Raw genomic sequence first — 16144 nt, forward strand, 5'->3', positions numbered from 1 at the left:
GGTGTTGCTCCCTCTCCAAAGAAAAGGCCCATTTCGGCTCCATCCTCTGGAATAGCCACAACTGTTGACTCTTGAGGCCCTTACACCACTTCAGAATCACCAAACCTTTGAAATCTTAACCACACCTTTGTTGGGGGGCGCATAGACTGTCATTGGAAAGTAACACAAAGCCCCAGTAATATTGAGAAGACTTTTCACGGTATACCTTTTGGCACTTTTGAATTTAGAGCCATGGGACTGTATTACCCATTAAGAGTGTAATTACAGTTAAAAGGCACACGTTTGTTTCAGTGAAAACAGACTTTGACACCATTGATTACTATTTTAATACCTATACTCTTTAAAATGCAAACTTACTAGAACGAAAATTACTGCCGGGTCAGTTGAAAACTGCATTTGGCTATCTTCACAACAGGGATGCTCACAGACATGGTGGTCAATGCAACAGATGCCCCACTTGGATCCCCTTTACCTGCTGGGGCACCCACTCCCCTGCTACTTCCACCTGTGGTGTTCTCAGACCCCTTCTCGAGGTCAAGCAATGCCTTGGAGGTTGCATCAGCAGCACCATCCTTGGTGCCGATGACTAATGGGGGGATATGTGAGGCCTGCCCCCTGCCTCTGACACAGACATCACTGCAGGACAGTTCATGCGGATCATGCCAAGGAGACACTTGCCCTGGCACATCCTCGCTCAGCTACTCCTTCCCTATCATGCTTTCTTCTCTCTGACATGTGTTCCCTAAGACCTCTCCCTAGATACACCCAGTACACCTGACTCCTGGTCTCGGGCTCTGCTTCTAGGGAACCCAACCTAATTCAGTCACCAATGGCTCCAAATGGAGCCCTCCTGTGTCTTTCCAGAGCGTTGCCCCTGGTGATAGAGGCACACATGAGCCGCCTTCTGCAAGGGCAGAACCATAATCACCTTCCTGCCCGGCCAAAGACCACCAGGCTGACACTATATATCCATAAAAGGCAGCACAGCAAAATGCTGGCCTTCCAGAGCGGAGAGTTCCCCAACCAGACCCTGTGGGTCACACAGGGACTCTCCTTTCCCAGGATGAAGAGCAGGAGGCAGAGGCAGACCCAGGAGGCCTGTCCCATAATCAAGTATCTAGTTACGCACAACAGAAAGTCAGTGTGAACGTCAGTTCACTTTTATTAACTGAGTGAACTTGAACAAAATGTCTGACTACTCAGAGCCTCAGTTTCCTCATCTGCAAAATGGCAACACCTGCTGGAGCCTCTGTGAAGCTTGTGTGAGGCAATACTGCCGAGCGTTCTGTGAACGGGTAACGCTACGTTTAGAACCAGCTAGATTCCTCTGGTTGCTTGGAACAAGTAGTTCATTAACCTTTGTGAAACAAAGACATCCCAGCTGCCCCGCATCCTGGGCATAGTACCACAGAGCTCCCTGTAGGAGAAGCAGTTCCAGGGACAATCAAGTGGACGTTGGGAGCACTGTCCGGTGACTGTCCATCTGGAACTCAGGGTGTGTCTCCATCATTGATCTCATGGGTGTCTAGCGGCCCTAGGCTGCAGCTGTCTGTGGAAGGCGATTGCGCATGTGTGTGTGTGTGTGTCTAAAATATAGGGAGGATCTCCAAAGTGAATTTTCTACAATCTATCCAGCGTATATATTGATATCAGATACAACCTTGAATTGGTGAAAGTGAAAAATCCATGACAGCCATTTTCACACCATGAGTCACAGACAAACTGGCAGAAACTTAATTTTATTTGCATAGATGAGGGACACTTTATTCCATCCTGATTCTTTGCACATGGACCACTTATGAAGCCATTTCAAGCCCTTTACCACCTGGCCCTGCCCAACTTCACCAGCTCCCCATCAGACCCGAGCCTACGACATCCTCCATGCAGGCCACTGGTATTCCCATCCTGGCGCCTCTTCCCTGTTCCCCCCCTCCATCAACCGAGTTCAAAGTCTCTCTTTCCCCAGGAAGTCTTCCTTAACGACTCTTTGTCACCAGCATTTCCGCCTGTGCCATGAGAGCAAGAGTGGGTCTGTCATACAGGTTTTTGATCGTCTCATGTGCAGACGTCTTCTCTCCCCACACTGGACTGAGAGCAGCTCTATGATAGAGCCTGGGCCTGCTGCTTCTCTTGTGTTTCTCAGAGGCTCCAGATAGTGCCAGATATTCTCAGATTAAGGAATGGATTGGGTCATAGGACTGCTCTTAGTTTAACACAGTGCTAGAGGGCCTATGCGATAATTCACTGTCCTAAATAGGGTCAGCCCAGCAGCAAACTTAGAATTGTGCAAAGTGTTTGTGACTTTAGAGTGAAAGTCACAAACACACCTTCTTTATCCCCGGAGGAGTCTTACTCTCCCCATGCCCATCAACAAGGGAGGGTGCTCTTTCACCAGCCAGTGGGAGTGTTCTCCACTTAGGGGCAGAGCCGGAGTTCAAACCACGTGCCTTCTGCTCGAAGCCTAACAGTCCTGGGTCCAGCCCCACCCAGCCAGAGGCACCTTCCCGAAGAAGAACTGCAAGCTGACTCCATCAGGGTCATGTTCCCTTCCCCAAAGAGGGAAACTCACCCACTCCCCAGGAACATTTTCAAATCACAGACCTAAAAAAACAAAATTCATACTCACAAGCAACGACGCCTTTGTCTTAAATTTCAGGAGAGCGGTTTCTCTGCAAACATGCTCATTTCCTGCAAAGAGAAGAAGCGGACGGAGAAGCATATTAGCATCTGCTCTGAGCATCCTTCGGCAGTTTCCTGGCTGACCTCGGGCTTCTGCACTTTCTCTGCATTCTCACTCCCGGCAGCACTCTCCCCTCCCAGGGACACTGTGTGCTAGTTGGGTGGGCGCCCTCCCTGCCTGCTCTCCCACAGGATCCCACCCCTCCCAGGCCGTGGGCTCGGTCCACTCCGCCTCCCTCCCCCTCCTCGGCGCCATGCCAGTCTCAGATTGACCACTGCCTCCAATTCCCTGAAGGCGCTGGGCTTCTTCCCACTCTGGAGTGAGGCCTCCTCTCCTGTAGCATGGGGTTGCCTAGCAACCCTGCTGCCAGCTCGGAAGGCCCTCCTAAATTGGACCTCACAGCACAGGGCATCTCCTTGTACAGCTGCCTGAATCTTAACAATCTGGTTCTGAATAATAACACAATGGTAATTGCATGCATGGGCCCCAAACTACATTTAAATACTGTTCAAGAGCTGACACAAACCAACAAAGGCCGGAGAACGCATTGCGGAGGTTGACTGCGAGGCCGGGCAGGACGTTCAGTGCAGGAGGCAGTTGACACCAAAGACTTGAGTTAATGACAATGCCAACCTGAACCGTGAATCCTCCTGCCTTTCTGCCTGAGTGTGTCACCACTTTAATGTGTTTTAAGTGAGTTTGGGATCTGTAGAGGCAATTAATGCCCAGAGGTAGAGATGCTTCAAGAAAGGATGTCCATTAGTTCTCCTTTTGGGAGGAGTAGGCCAGGGGCAGGATGCAGGACAAGGAGAGGAGCAGCGCATGAGAGATTTCCCTTGGCTTTCACAACCATGCCTAAATACATTTTAGAAGGTGGGAGAGACAGCTTGCCAAGTGAGAGAACAAAACACTTGCTACCTTAGCAAGGGACAAATTCAACATGACTGATGCGTTTCAGGATAAGAAGTGAAGGCAAAGAGGCCTTGACACTGACTAACGCGCAGACTGAAGCAGCTTGGCGTGGTCTGGGGAAAGGCCACGCGTGCCAGAGTCCAACCTTTAATCTGCGTCCCTGGCAGAGGGTAATGAAGAGCTCTGCTCAAGGCAGAAGAGCCTTTGCACGTGGGAAATGGCCAGCTGGCAACCTGCTTCTCGTGGAGTTGATGGCAGCTAGGGCCAGCCCATTGGCCCTGACCATTTGAAAGCCTAAAGCACTTTATTTTTAAAAGCTTGAAATGCTCCTGCAATGGACTTAAACAGTATTTGCGCACCCACGTCCATAGCAGCATTATTCAAAGCAAGCAAGAGATGGATGTAACCCAAGTGCCCATCGACAGATGAATGGATCAACAAAATGTGGTAGGTGCCTACAATATAATGTTGTTCAGCCTTAGAAAGGAAGGAAATTCTGACCTATGCTACAACACGGGTGAATCTTGAGGGCATTATGCCAAGTGAAATAAGCCAGGCACAAAAAGACAAATACTGTATGATTCCACTTATACGAGGTCCCTAAGCAGTCAGAGTCATAGAGACAGAAAGTAAAACAGAGGGTACCAGGGGCTGGGAGTGGGGAATGGGGAGTTAGGGCCTCGTGGGTACAGAGTTTCAGTCTGGGAGGATGAAAAAGTTATAGAGATGGATGGCGGCAATGATTGTGCAACAATGTGAATATACTTAATGCCACTAAACCGTACACTTAAAAATAAGTAACATGGCTTGGCCAGTGTTGCTCAGTGGTCATGCATTGCCGCATGAACCAGGAGGTCACAGTTTGATCCCTGGTCAAGGCACATGCCTGGGTTTAGGGCTCAATCCCCAGTAGGGGGCATGCAGGAGGCAGCCCATCAGTGACTTTCACCATTGATGTCTCTCTCTCTTTCTCCCTCTTCCTTCCTCTCTCTGAAATCAATAAAAACATATGTAAAAAAATAGCTAACATGATAAATTTTATGTTATGTATATTTTACTGCAATTCTAAAAAGCGCCCCTGTAATAATAGCGTAACCTACACAACATTTCTCTACAAGACTGTTGTCCATATTTATCAAATTGCATTCTCAAATTGGTCTGTAACATTCACAAGTTTCAGGAGGGAGACGGTCGCCAGGACTCAAGGACAAACTGCAGAGGACAACTCTGGGCCAGGGAGACCTGTGGCTTGTAAGCACGGTGTTTGGGCAGCATCGTCTCAGGCAGAGGTGTCTGAGGATTGAGACGCAGAATCCTCTTGTGCCCACCTCCACCATCACCCTCCAGTATGTGGCCTCCTAATACCCAAACAGTGCCATTCATCACGTCCTCCGCCTGTCCCCTCTCCCAGGCACACGGCTGCAATGGCACACCCACGCTCACCCTTTGCTCGCTCTGTGCTCACTGCCTAAAGAGCCCTTTCCTGTGCCCTCCACCTGACCTGATCTTACTCTTTCTAGTGGATCTCCATCAAGTGCCCTCTTCAACCAAGCCTTTGAGATACCTCCCACTTCTGCTTTCTCTGAATGTCGTAGCCCTCAACGAAACATTTGCTTAGGTTCATCTGATGTTCATGTCCGGAAGTGTCGCCTCTCCCAAAAAATCCCTAGCAGGACCCCTGGTCATGGATTGTCACTGAATTTTTTGTCTGCCACAGTCCCTGGCTCAAGGCTGAGAGCACAGGGAGATGCTCAAGGCTCTCGGGGGTGACCCTTTCTCAGGGAATCTGACCACAGCTCCCTTGCCGAGAGAACACAGCAGTCAGCTGGCCACAGAGCCCTTCAGCTAAGTGTTCCAGTTCGCCATGCAGTTCCCTCCAGTCATTTAGAGGTGTAACTCAACGTGTGCAATAAACAATTGAGCATTTACAGATTTTATTAATTTGGAAAGGTCATTAGAGCTAACAGCTTCTCCAAGTGAGAGTGAATGAATAGCACAGATTATTTTTTTCAGCGTTCTGATTCTTTTCTTGGAATGTGCTTTAAGCCTTAAAAAATAGTGTTACAAAAAAAAAAAAAATGTGCGTGGTGGGGGGGAAATCCAGGCTTTCAAGACAGAAAGAGCCCCATGGGAGCTCTGGATAAGTCTCTTCCCCTCCCTGAGCCTCAGTTTTCTTGGCAAAAGGAGGGCATGGACGCCAAGGGCCCTTCCAATTTAAACAAAAATAAAATTATGAACCGAGGTGAGAATGTAAAGTTAGCAACTTTCCGAGCTAACAGTTACTCCTCCACCCCCACCCATCCCACCAGGTGTTGGGCCCTACTCACCTCTGGAGGGGTCTCAACCCCTCCGCAGCCAGGAAAAGCACCTTAATGATTTCAGGTGCCTCCAAGACCCTGACGTGAGGGCTCTCAACCCCAACAATCTGGCTGCCTTGCGCTCGTTAGATCATTAAGGAACACTCCAGACTAATAATTTGTTTTCCCGAATCTCCAGGAAAGGTTGGAAATGGGCCAAAGGGCATCAGCTAGACTCCGTCTCCGCAGCCCCTGGCTCCCTGACCAGTCCGTGCTGTCTGTCAAGGGCCAGACCTCTGCGGGCAGATAGAGGCCCATGGCTCCCCGCCTCGGTAAGCAGGACACAACCTCCAAGGAGTGTAGGACTCCGGCCCCAGCCTGCTGTCGTGGGGAGAAACAGCCCTTACCCAGATTGTGCCGTCCAACATTCCTCCCCTTCTCTCTCCTTGTCCCTCCTCTCTGCCCTGAGCGTAGACAGGCACTGGGAATCTGTCTGCAAATGTGTGCCCACGAACACTCATGCCCCCACCTCCAGAATCAAAACTGTATGACTAACAATGTCATGCTAATATTAACATTAGCATTAATATTAGTTAATATTAACCACTCTTTGTGCGTTGCTTTATGATTTTAAAAAAGTACAGCTGAGCCTGGACTTAGGCTAGGGTTACGCCTGATAAGCATATAGTAAATTGAAAATATCTCAAGTCGAAAATGCATTCAATGCTACACTGTAGAGTGTCAGTTCTTTACCCTGGTGATCGTGAGGTTGACTGGGAGCTGTGCCACTGCCCAGCATTACGAGGCATATCGTCATCTTGCAAATTGCTAGCCTGGGAAGTGATCAACATTCAAACTTTGAAGTACAATTTCTACTAAACTCATATTGCTTTTGATTTTCAAGAGAAAAAAATTCCCAAGTCAGACCACCTGTATTCTCCCACATACTTGTCAGGCAGGTAGGCTAGATTATTCCTTTACTGAGTACTTGCCGCATCCCAGGGTCTTTGCTACCTGCTGGGGATGCAGAAGTGAAGAGGTGTGGTTCCTGCTTGCACATTCCCTCCAGGGAGGGGGATAGTCAGAGAGATGGAGGCACAGGGAAGCTGAGTGACATTCTCAGTCACCCAGCTAGCGAGTGCTAGCCACGCTCAAACCAAGCTCTCGGGCTCAGAGGCCTTTCCCACTGTTCCTGCATGGCCTGTAAATTTAGTATGAAGTTTAGCCTGCACAGTGTCACCCAGAAGGGACCAGCCAGAGGATGGCATGGTACAGGGACAAGTGGGAATTTATGTTAAGAATGAAACAATGCATGTGTCAGGCCATGTTTGGCCCGGCACACCCCAAAGGGACAGGCCCTGGGCTGGGGACAAGTCAGAGCCCACTGTAGACATGGCCTTGGCCCCTCATGGCCTTTTGATAGACCCTCCTCTCATCAGCTGCCTTTATAGAGAGGCTGCCTTGAGAGTGGACGCAAATTCATAAAATCTTTTCGTTGTTGTTAATCTGCCTAACCTTTCTCTTCTAGGAACAGCTACAGCACTGACAACCAGCATGCGACACAAAATTGGTATTGCTCTTCTCAGTCTCTTGGATTTTTGTTTTTTTATCCTTACTCAATGACGTTTTTTCATTGCTTTTCAGAGAGAGTAGAAGGGAGAGAGAGAGAAAAAAAATCAATGTGAGAGAGACACATCGATCAGTTGCCTCCTGCACGTGCCCCAACAGGGGCCAGGGATCAAGCCTGCAACTGAGGTACATGCCTTCGAAACCCTTCAGTCTGTGGGGCCGACACTCTAACCACTGAGCCAAACTGGCTGGGGCAGTCTTTTGGCTTTTTGAAAAATAAAATGTCCATTCTTAGAGGAGCCCAATAGATCCCTCACTCTATAGCCAGGGCACCTGAGCCCAAGCCCAAACAGGGCAAGTGACTTGACCAAAGTCACGCCAAAGACAAAACCAGAACCAAAACCCGGGTGTCCAGGCTCCCAGCCTGGACCTGCACGCATCTACCCTACAATGGTGGGAGGGTAGGTTCAGGCTGTGTTCTGCTTACTTAGAGCCCCCTCAGCAGCCCCTCAGCAAGCATGCATGGTTGGGAAGGGGCTCTTTGGTGTCCTCTTCTCACCTCCCCCAAATGACACTGCAATGACTGGCTCTGCCCCCTGGCCTCTAGGGAGCCTGTGGTGAGCCTCACAGGGAGGGACAGTGAGGTTACAGTTTCTGCTGCAGGCTCCTCAGCTCCCAGGAAGCAAGCCATAATTCCTGTGGTTTAGAGCCAGACTGGCCCTACCATTGACCAGCTGTGTGTCCTTAGGCAAGTGACTTAACCTCTCTGTTTCAAATCTTCACCAGAAAAATGGGCAGAATAATGGCACCTACCTTCTACCTCACAGGGCGGACATGAGGATTAAATGAGAAAATGGAGGGAAACTGCTAAGTCCTCAGTGCCCAGCGTGGGACTGATACATAAAAGAGAGTTGAGCACACCCCTATGGGAAGTGCTGCTGGGGCTAGTGGCTTCCCTGCACCTGACACGAAGAGGCCTGGTGTAAAGAGCTGTCACTGAAGTGGGTGACTGTGGTTGGCCTGCCCAGGGTCTGTGGTGACAGGGAGGCAGTGGCTGCTCTTCCCGCCATCCTGCAGAGGCTGTGCTGGGTGGGTTGCAATGAGCTTTTTCTCTGATATTAAAATCAACACCCTGGGAATGCACAAAGACACAACCACTTTGGAAGACAGTTTGGCAGTTTCTTAAAAAGCTAAATATATTGTATCATAGGCTCTAGCAATGTTGCTCTTAGGTATTTACCCAAAGGAGTTGAGAACTTATGTCCACACAAAAACCAGCACATGGATGTTTAGAGCAGATTTATTCATAATTGCCCCAAACTAGAAGCAACCAAGATGCCCTTCAGTAGGTGAATGGGTAAGTAAACTGTGGTACATCCATCTAAACAATGGAATATTATTCAGTGCTGAAAGGAAATGAGCTATCAATCATGAAAAGATATGGAGGGAACTTAAATGCATGTTATAAGTGAAAGAAACTAATCTGAAAAGGCTATGTACCATATGATTACAACCACATGACATTCTGTAAAAGACAAAACTATGGAGACAGTAAAAGATCAGTGGTTCCCAGGAGGAAGAGAGGACTGATAGGTGCGCACAGAGGAATTTTAGGGCCGTAAACTACTCTATGATACTGTAATGGTGGATACATGTCATTCATTGTACATTTGTCAAAACCCACAGACTGCACAACACAAAGAGTGAATCCTACTATAAACTATGGACTTCAGGTGATTATGATGTATCAGTATTAGTTCTTCAGTTGCAACAAATGTACCACACTAACGCAAGACATTAATAAGCAGGGGAAACTTGGGGGAGAAGGAAGGAATGGTGGTGTATAAGAACTCTTAGTACTTAATGCTCATTTTTTCCTCTAAACTAAAACTGCTCCGAAAAATAAAATTTACTAATGGAAAAAAAAAATCAACCATGCCAAAACACAGCACTCAGGCAAATCAGAACATAGACTACCACTGGGCCCTCACTGGGTGTCCAGGCCCCATGCTGGGGACTTGGAGGGGGGGCAAGAAACCAGGCTGATGCTCCCAACTTACGTACAACCAGGTCAGGTCAAAATGTCAGAGACAGGGTGGGAAAGCTAAGTGGAGAGGCCAGCATGACCCCCAGCTGGTGACACAGAAAGGGCCATGCACTCCAGCAACCAGGAGAGCTCTGGCTACCGGGCAATGATTTAGCCTTAATTTGCCCTCCTTAAGCACATGCCTGGTGCCAGGCTCACCATCCCTGCCATCCGGGGCCAGGGGAGGGTGTGTCAAAAAGAGGCTTGGCCCCCTGCCTGAAATCCAGACTATACCCAGCCTTTCCTGTGCCCTCTACCCCCAATCCAGGTACAGTGGGTGACCGATAAACATTTACTGAGTCAAACAGTGACTGTTTGCATGCCTCCTGCTCTCCCCAGTAAAGGAAAGAACCAATTGTAAGCCTCCCTGAACCCTCAGCAGAGTATTTGCTGAACAGAATGAACAGCAGAATTGAGGTGGAAGTGACACAGCTGGGAGAGACTTTGTATTTAGTCACAGAGCCACTGTCCACAGCCCTGAGAACGTATCTCTAAGGGGGCACATCTGGCACACGCTGGTCTGCTTGGCCCTGAGCCCCACCTAGTATGATGGACATATCTCTGCTCCAGCTGGGAAGGGCTGAGAGACCAGAGCGCCCTGAAATGGGGTGGCAAGTGTGCGGAGTCATTGCCAAGCAGATGGTGGAAACAGCAGGGATGCCAAAGAGGAATGAAGGTCCTGGCTGGGCCCAGGAACCCCACCTGGAGGCACCTGGGAGAAACCCAGGAAGTGTTTGTGGAGAATGAACTGGGGTCCAGGCCACCTCACCTAGCTCAGCAGGGTACCCAGCCAGTTTGGTCGGGCCTGATTCAGAGAGACAGACAGAGACAGAGACAGAAAGACAGAGAAGGGAAGTGTGTCACTGGGGAACAGTGTCTTCTAAGGAAACCCAATCCTCCCTCCTTCAGTCATTGCTTTGGGGTGCTGGCCCCTTAGAAGTCCCAATTTCTGTGACCTTGGCCTAGAATCTTAAAATAGCTCTGAGAAGGATGGAAGGCTGAGCCAGAAGCCAAGGTCAAGAGTTGGGGCCTGGGCCTGGGGGAGGGGGAGAGGAGAAGAGCCTGTCCAAGGAACAAAAGCCTAATCTCCCTGGTCAGGCTGCCCGGCCCAGGCCAGGCTGCTCAGTCACGCACATTTTATTTTTTCTGGCCTCAGCGAAGTGTTCACTGGGCTGGGCAAATCTGAGGGAGAGTGGACAGCGGGAGTGGCCTGGAGCAGCTGAGAGAGAGCGTAGGGGGCCCTGGCTCCCAGTGGCCCCTGCCCTGACTGCCAGGGTAAGAAGGGGCAGGATGCCCGATGAGGGGTCCTCCCGCTGCATTCTGGTTGGCGAAGCAGGGATGGTTAACTCTCAGTCAGAATATGGGTGGGCGCAGGGGACTGACAAAGAATATTCGGTAATATAACACTGACCGAGTTCCCATGTGGAGAAAGGAAGACATTTATTTTTGTAACTCGTAAAAGAAAGCAAGCAGGAGGTCTTCATGTCCGCTGGGCTCGTGGGGAAGGTATCTCAGCAGCAACAGAACTCCCCCCTTGCAGGGTGAAGGGAGGTGGGTGTCTCGGGTTTAATCACGGTTCTCTGTGCCCATTTTATTGGCAGGTGGTGTTTGAGGAGGCCTGTGCCGTGGAATCTCCTCAGCGATACCCCCAGCCCGGCCGGCTTGGTTCTGCTGCCACGAGGGGCTAGGATGTCAAGGCCACCTGTGGGCAAGGGTTGAGAGAGTAAACCAGACGGAGCAAGGCTCGTCTGTCCCTGTAGGGACCGACGTCAGGTGGGTAATGGTGGCATTTGGAGCTCCACACAGCGAAACCGGGAGGCAGGCCTGGTCTGTCTTCCGGGACCACAGGAGCCTTCTCCTGTCTCTGTGGTTTTGTCCTTTGCCCTATTTCCTGGCGCCCTAAGTCCCATTACTCATACTCTTCCCTTTATCTAAACCTGCTTTCCAGAATGTTCTACCTCTACTTGGTGTCCAATGTGACAGGAGTACTTAATGCCAGCCCTTCGTTCAGAGAAAGGGCACTTCCAGCCCCCTCTCAGGGGGAAGGAAAAGCTGACCCCTGGGAACGAGGTTATTTTGCTTTTAATTTTCGAACTCCACTGTTTACTCTGTGTCATGACAGCTAACCCAGCAGTGACCTCCAATGACAAGTAATGCACAGGCCATGTGGATGGTCTCATGGATGTCAGAAGAGGGGACAAGTGACCCTTACAGCAGATAGGGACCCCTGGGAGAGAGCTCTCCCCAAAATTGTCCCCTCCAGCTCCTGCCCCTTATCTTCCGGGCACCGGACCCCTCCCTCCCTACATGGAGCCTTGGTAAAGAAGCCATACATTTGAGTGTCTCAACCCGGACACTTCTGAGAGTGAAAGGGGACACTGTTAATAGTTACTTGGGACAGCAAGCATAAAGTGGTTGTTCCAGGTCAAGCAGAATACGTCACCCCAGCAGTGTCACTTAACCTCTGGGGCTTGGGAAAACCCAGTTAGAGCTGTTTTCTGGAACTTCCATGGCATGGCTCAGGAAAGAGATGCCTGCCCCAACCACCCAGCTTCCCCTCTCAGGCAGAGGCTTCAGAACTGTCCCAAGAGAGGTAACCAAGCCTATCTAAGCCCCAGTGGAAGCACCACATGCATCCATGTGACATGTAAGGACTCTCCTATCTGACCCTGCCCATCCTCAAGATCCCTCACCTCAGATACTGCCTCCTGTAAGAGGTCTGCCCCGATACCCCATTTCTCTCGGTGTATTGTGTCTCATGTATCTGATTTCCTCGTGCATGTGGCCATCTCCCCCACCAGCTCATTCATCCCTGGAGGGCAGGTACTATCATGTGTTGTTTGTCTCTGGACCCCAGTGTCCCTCCTCTTTCCTCCCACCCCAGTGCCTTGCTTATAGGTAGTCTCTGATTTAAAGTTGCTGGACAGAACTGAGTTGAATGGACTCCTGCAGTTTCCCCTTTAGCACTAGGGACCCAGGGCCCTAGAAGGTGTCCTTGCCCCTCTGGGAGTTCATTGGTTCTCCCCTATCGGCTTATAAGTCACCTTCAGGACAAATACTCTTGAATTTCTATGTCTATTGCAGGGGCAATGGTGGGATCTCCAAGTTTCTTCCTGCTTCCCCTTCGCTGCTCCCAATTCTGCCACCTCTGGGGAACCCAGCCAACTAAGCATCTGTGGTCCAAAAATGTATTCTCACCCTGCACACCAGCCTCTGAGGCAGAGGGGCTGGAGCGAGTTTCCAGGAGCTGAAGCCCATGTACACCTGCTTTGGTAGATGTCCTCTCAGCTGAGATGAGTGGCCAGCTGAGTGCAACATTTTAATACCTAACGAGCTCCTGCACATTCGTTTTTTCACCAAACCTCGGGTGTAAAGCCAAGGTCTTTCCTTTAACTCTGTACCCCCTGGATGGGATAGTTCCTGTTGTCTTCCTTGCATAAATCACACTCATATGACATTACCTACCATTTCCAATTACAGTGGTTTTTTAAGTGGAATAAGAAATCAAACATACTTGCAAAATAATCTGAGTGCAAAGTCTCCTTTGCTTCTTTGGAACATGCCCCTCACCTTTCACAGTTGTTTTACCCACATGGAACTCAACGGTGTTCTTGAACAATGATGAGTCTTTGAGTTTTCCTAAGCCTCAACTTCATTTTTATTGAAACAACCTTTCTTTCCCCCTTTTTTTGCAATGGCACTTAATTGGTTTGTAGAATGCTTAATTAAATTGTATAATTACAACTGCAAGTTCCACTGGCATAAACAGGTTTGGGAACGAGGCCAGCTGCCTCTAGGAAAGCATTCAGCTCAGCTGGTGGGAGCAGAGTGGCGGGGGTTCTGGACAGCTATCCTCCTGTTCTGTGTCCCTCCAGCAGTGGGCATCGGTCAGAGGGAAAGGAGAGAGCTGGCGAGTTTGGCAGGATGGTTAACTGCGGTGTAGAGAGCTGTCTAGGGCACCCCTTATCAGGAGCAAGGTTAAGGCTAATTCTCCTGGTTCTGCTTCCTCCCACCTCCACCTCGTGCTGAGTGGGCCTCAGCCCTCCGGATGCTTCTCGCTTCTTCCCCTCCTTCACTCAAGGCGTCTACCCATTGCAGCTGTCTAGGAAGGATTTGGCAAACTAATGCCACAGCGTTAGTGACAGGCAATAGCCAAGTGCACACCCTCCCAGAGGTGACGGGAAATTCTTCCACAGAGAGCGTTTCTAGTGATATCATGTCAGGCATCTGTAGTAAGCTGGCTAGGGAGAGATTTGGAGTCAGGGGGACATCTAGGAGTCATCCCTCAACCACACCGTCTTTTCTGAGGTTGAAATTTTGGATCATGTCCAACCGAGTCCCAGTTGTACCCACTTCCCCTAACAAGTGGGGGCTGTGGACTCATCTCTGCTTTCTTCTTTGTTTCCCAAACCCTTTATGTGGTAACATGGGATGCCTCCCCTCTTTTACCCACCCTTGTCAAAGTCATTTTCTCTATATCCAGTCTTCCTGATGTCATAGGTCGCATAGAGCATGTTAACATTTAACTTATATGCCATCAAACCAACCAAACAATCTTCAATCATAAGCATTAGCAGGAACCGACAACTCAGGAAGAAGGGAACTCTCTCCAGGGGAGCACTTTGGACATTGGCTATTTTGAACCACCCTTCATTCTTTCCCCCCTCCTCTTGGTAATTTCCTGATCACTACCTGCCCCTGATAGCCAATATGTTTCAGGGGTGGGTCACGGTTGGCTTAAGCTGATCTGCTCAGCTCAGCTCAGCTCCCTGGCCATAGTGACTGGAAAAAAATTCTATCACATCAGATGCAAGGAAATGCTTGCTGGGAACCTCTGGGGCAGAAGCTCCATCACTGGAGTTGTTGAGGGCACATACAAGGCCTGGAGCTGCTGCAAATAGTAACCAATTTGTTACTATTACAGAGTTCAGAGGGCAGCACCGAGCTGCAGAACAAGAGAGCTGGAGACTCACTGAACTGCTCCTGAAGATCATTGGGCTTCTCAACTTCCATTTACCTAAGCCAATATGTTCCCTTTAGTGTTTTTAATTTATTAACTTTAAGAAAATTAAACTAATACATATACATGGCTTGAAAAATCAAAAGGATAAAAGCCCAACAATGAAAAATATCAGTCCTTGCTCCAGTCCTTCCCACACTGAGTTCCAATTCCCAGAGATAACCACGCTCAATTATTTTGGTTATTTCTTATGTTCTTGGCTGCCATAATTTTTAAATAACACGCTGTGTTAGTTAGCTAGGGCTGCCATACAAAATACCATAGACGGGGTGGCTTAAACACACGAATTCATTTCTCACAGTCCTAGAGGCTGGGAAGTCCAAGGCCAAGGTGCCAGCTAATCTGGTTTCTGGTGAGAGCCTGCTTCCTGGCTTGCCAACAACCAGCTTCTCACTGTTTCCTCACATAGTGAAGACAGAGTGAGCTCTCTGGTGTCTCTTCTTATAAGGACAATAATCCTACCAGATCAGGGCTCCATCCTTATGAACTCATTTAACCTCAACTGCTTCCTTACTCCAAATATAGCCACACTGGAGGTTAGGGATTCAGGCTATGAATTTGGGGGCGAACACAACTCAGTTCATAGTATATGCTACTATTTCTAGTTTTCCACTTTTAGATATTATCTGTTAGTGCCCCATAATGGAAAATGAGTTTTTCTCTCTCATGCTCCCAACTCCACCTCCTCTACACCCACATTTGTTTCCTCTACCCTCCCAATGGAGTGATAGCACCATTTGGGTTAAATCAATTGTCAGTGTTCATAGCATTGTGACTATGCAGCTACTGCTCACAGATGAGCCACATTATATTTCCTTTCTTGCATAATTTATTTTCTCTATTGTTAAAAATAACTTTATATGCTCCTATTTACACACAAATTGACTCCCAAACATTTCGGCGCATTAGGAATCTTTCAGCTCCTTCTTGAGTCTTTCCAGGAGTCTTCCCATCCAGAGTTTCCCACCCAGAGTTCCCCATCCTCCAACTCCAGTCTGGACCTGAGCCTTCTGCATAGCTGTCACCTGGGGCTTCTTACATTAGATCCCTTGTTTCCTGGGATCCAAGCTGCATCCATTTCCATTGCTGCTGTAACAGGTTGCCATATTTACTAAATGGCTTGAAACAACACACATTTATTATCTTCTGGTTCTGGAGGTCAGAAGCCCGAGACAGGTCTCACTGGACCGAAATCAAGGCGTTGGCAGGGTTGCACTCATTCTGAAGACTCGAGGGGAGAAGAGAGTCAATTTCCTTGCCTTGTCCAGCTTCTAGAGGACGCCCACACTCCTTGGCTCATGGCTCCTTTCCTCCATCTCAAAGCAAGTGATCTCAGCTCTCCTCTGCTACATCAGTAACAGTCCATCCATAGACTTTCGGGCCTCCACAGTTGGTTGACATCTCTTACCTGCTGTCAGCTCTTCTCCTGTTCTCACAGGAGTTGGGCTTTGCCAATTTCTTTAATGCCATGGGCGAGGGGATGACTAGGAAGGAGGCAGAGATAAATGGATGCGGCCAAGTCAGCATGCTTAACGAGCAAATCTCTTTGATCTTTGGAATGCTCTAGGTGGGGTTTCCAG

General features: G+C 49.1%; 1 protein-coding gene across 1 annotated transcript in view; it reads right to left on the reverse strand.

The window, feature by feature from the left end:
• The window catches only part of ZBTB7C (zinc finger and BTB domain containing 7C), a 295617-nt gene that overhangs the window by 123593 nt on the left and 155880 nt on the right, over positions 1-16144 (reverse strand). Inside the window, exon 3 of the mRNA XM_087818616.1 lies at positions 2627-2688. The gene's annotated coding sequence lies outside the window, so the exon portion shown is untranslated. The remainder of the gene's footprint in view (positions 1-2626; positions 2689-16144) is intronic.

Source organism: Miniopterus natalensis, chromosome 7, assembly GCF_054644295.1.
Source record: "Miniopterus natalensis isolate mMinNat1 chromosome 7, mMinNat1.hap1, whole genome shotgun sequence".
Lineage (NCBI taxonomy): Eukaryota > Metazoa > Chordata > Mammalia > Chiroptera > Miniopteridae > Miniopterus > Miniopterus natalensis.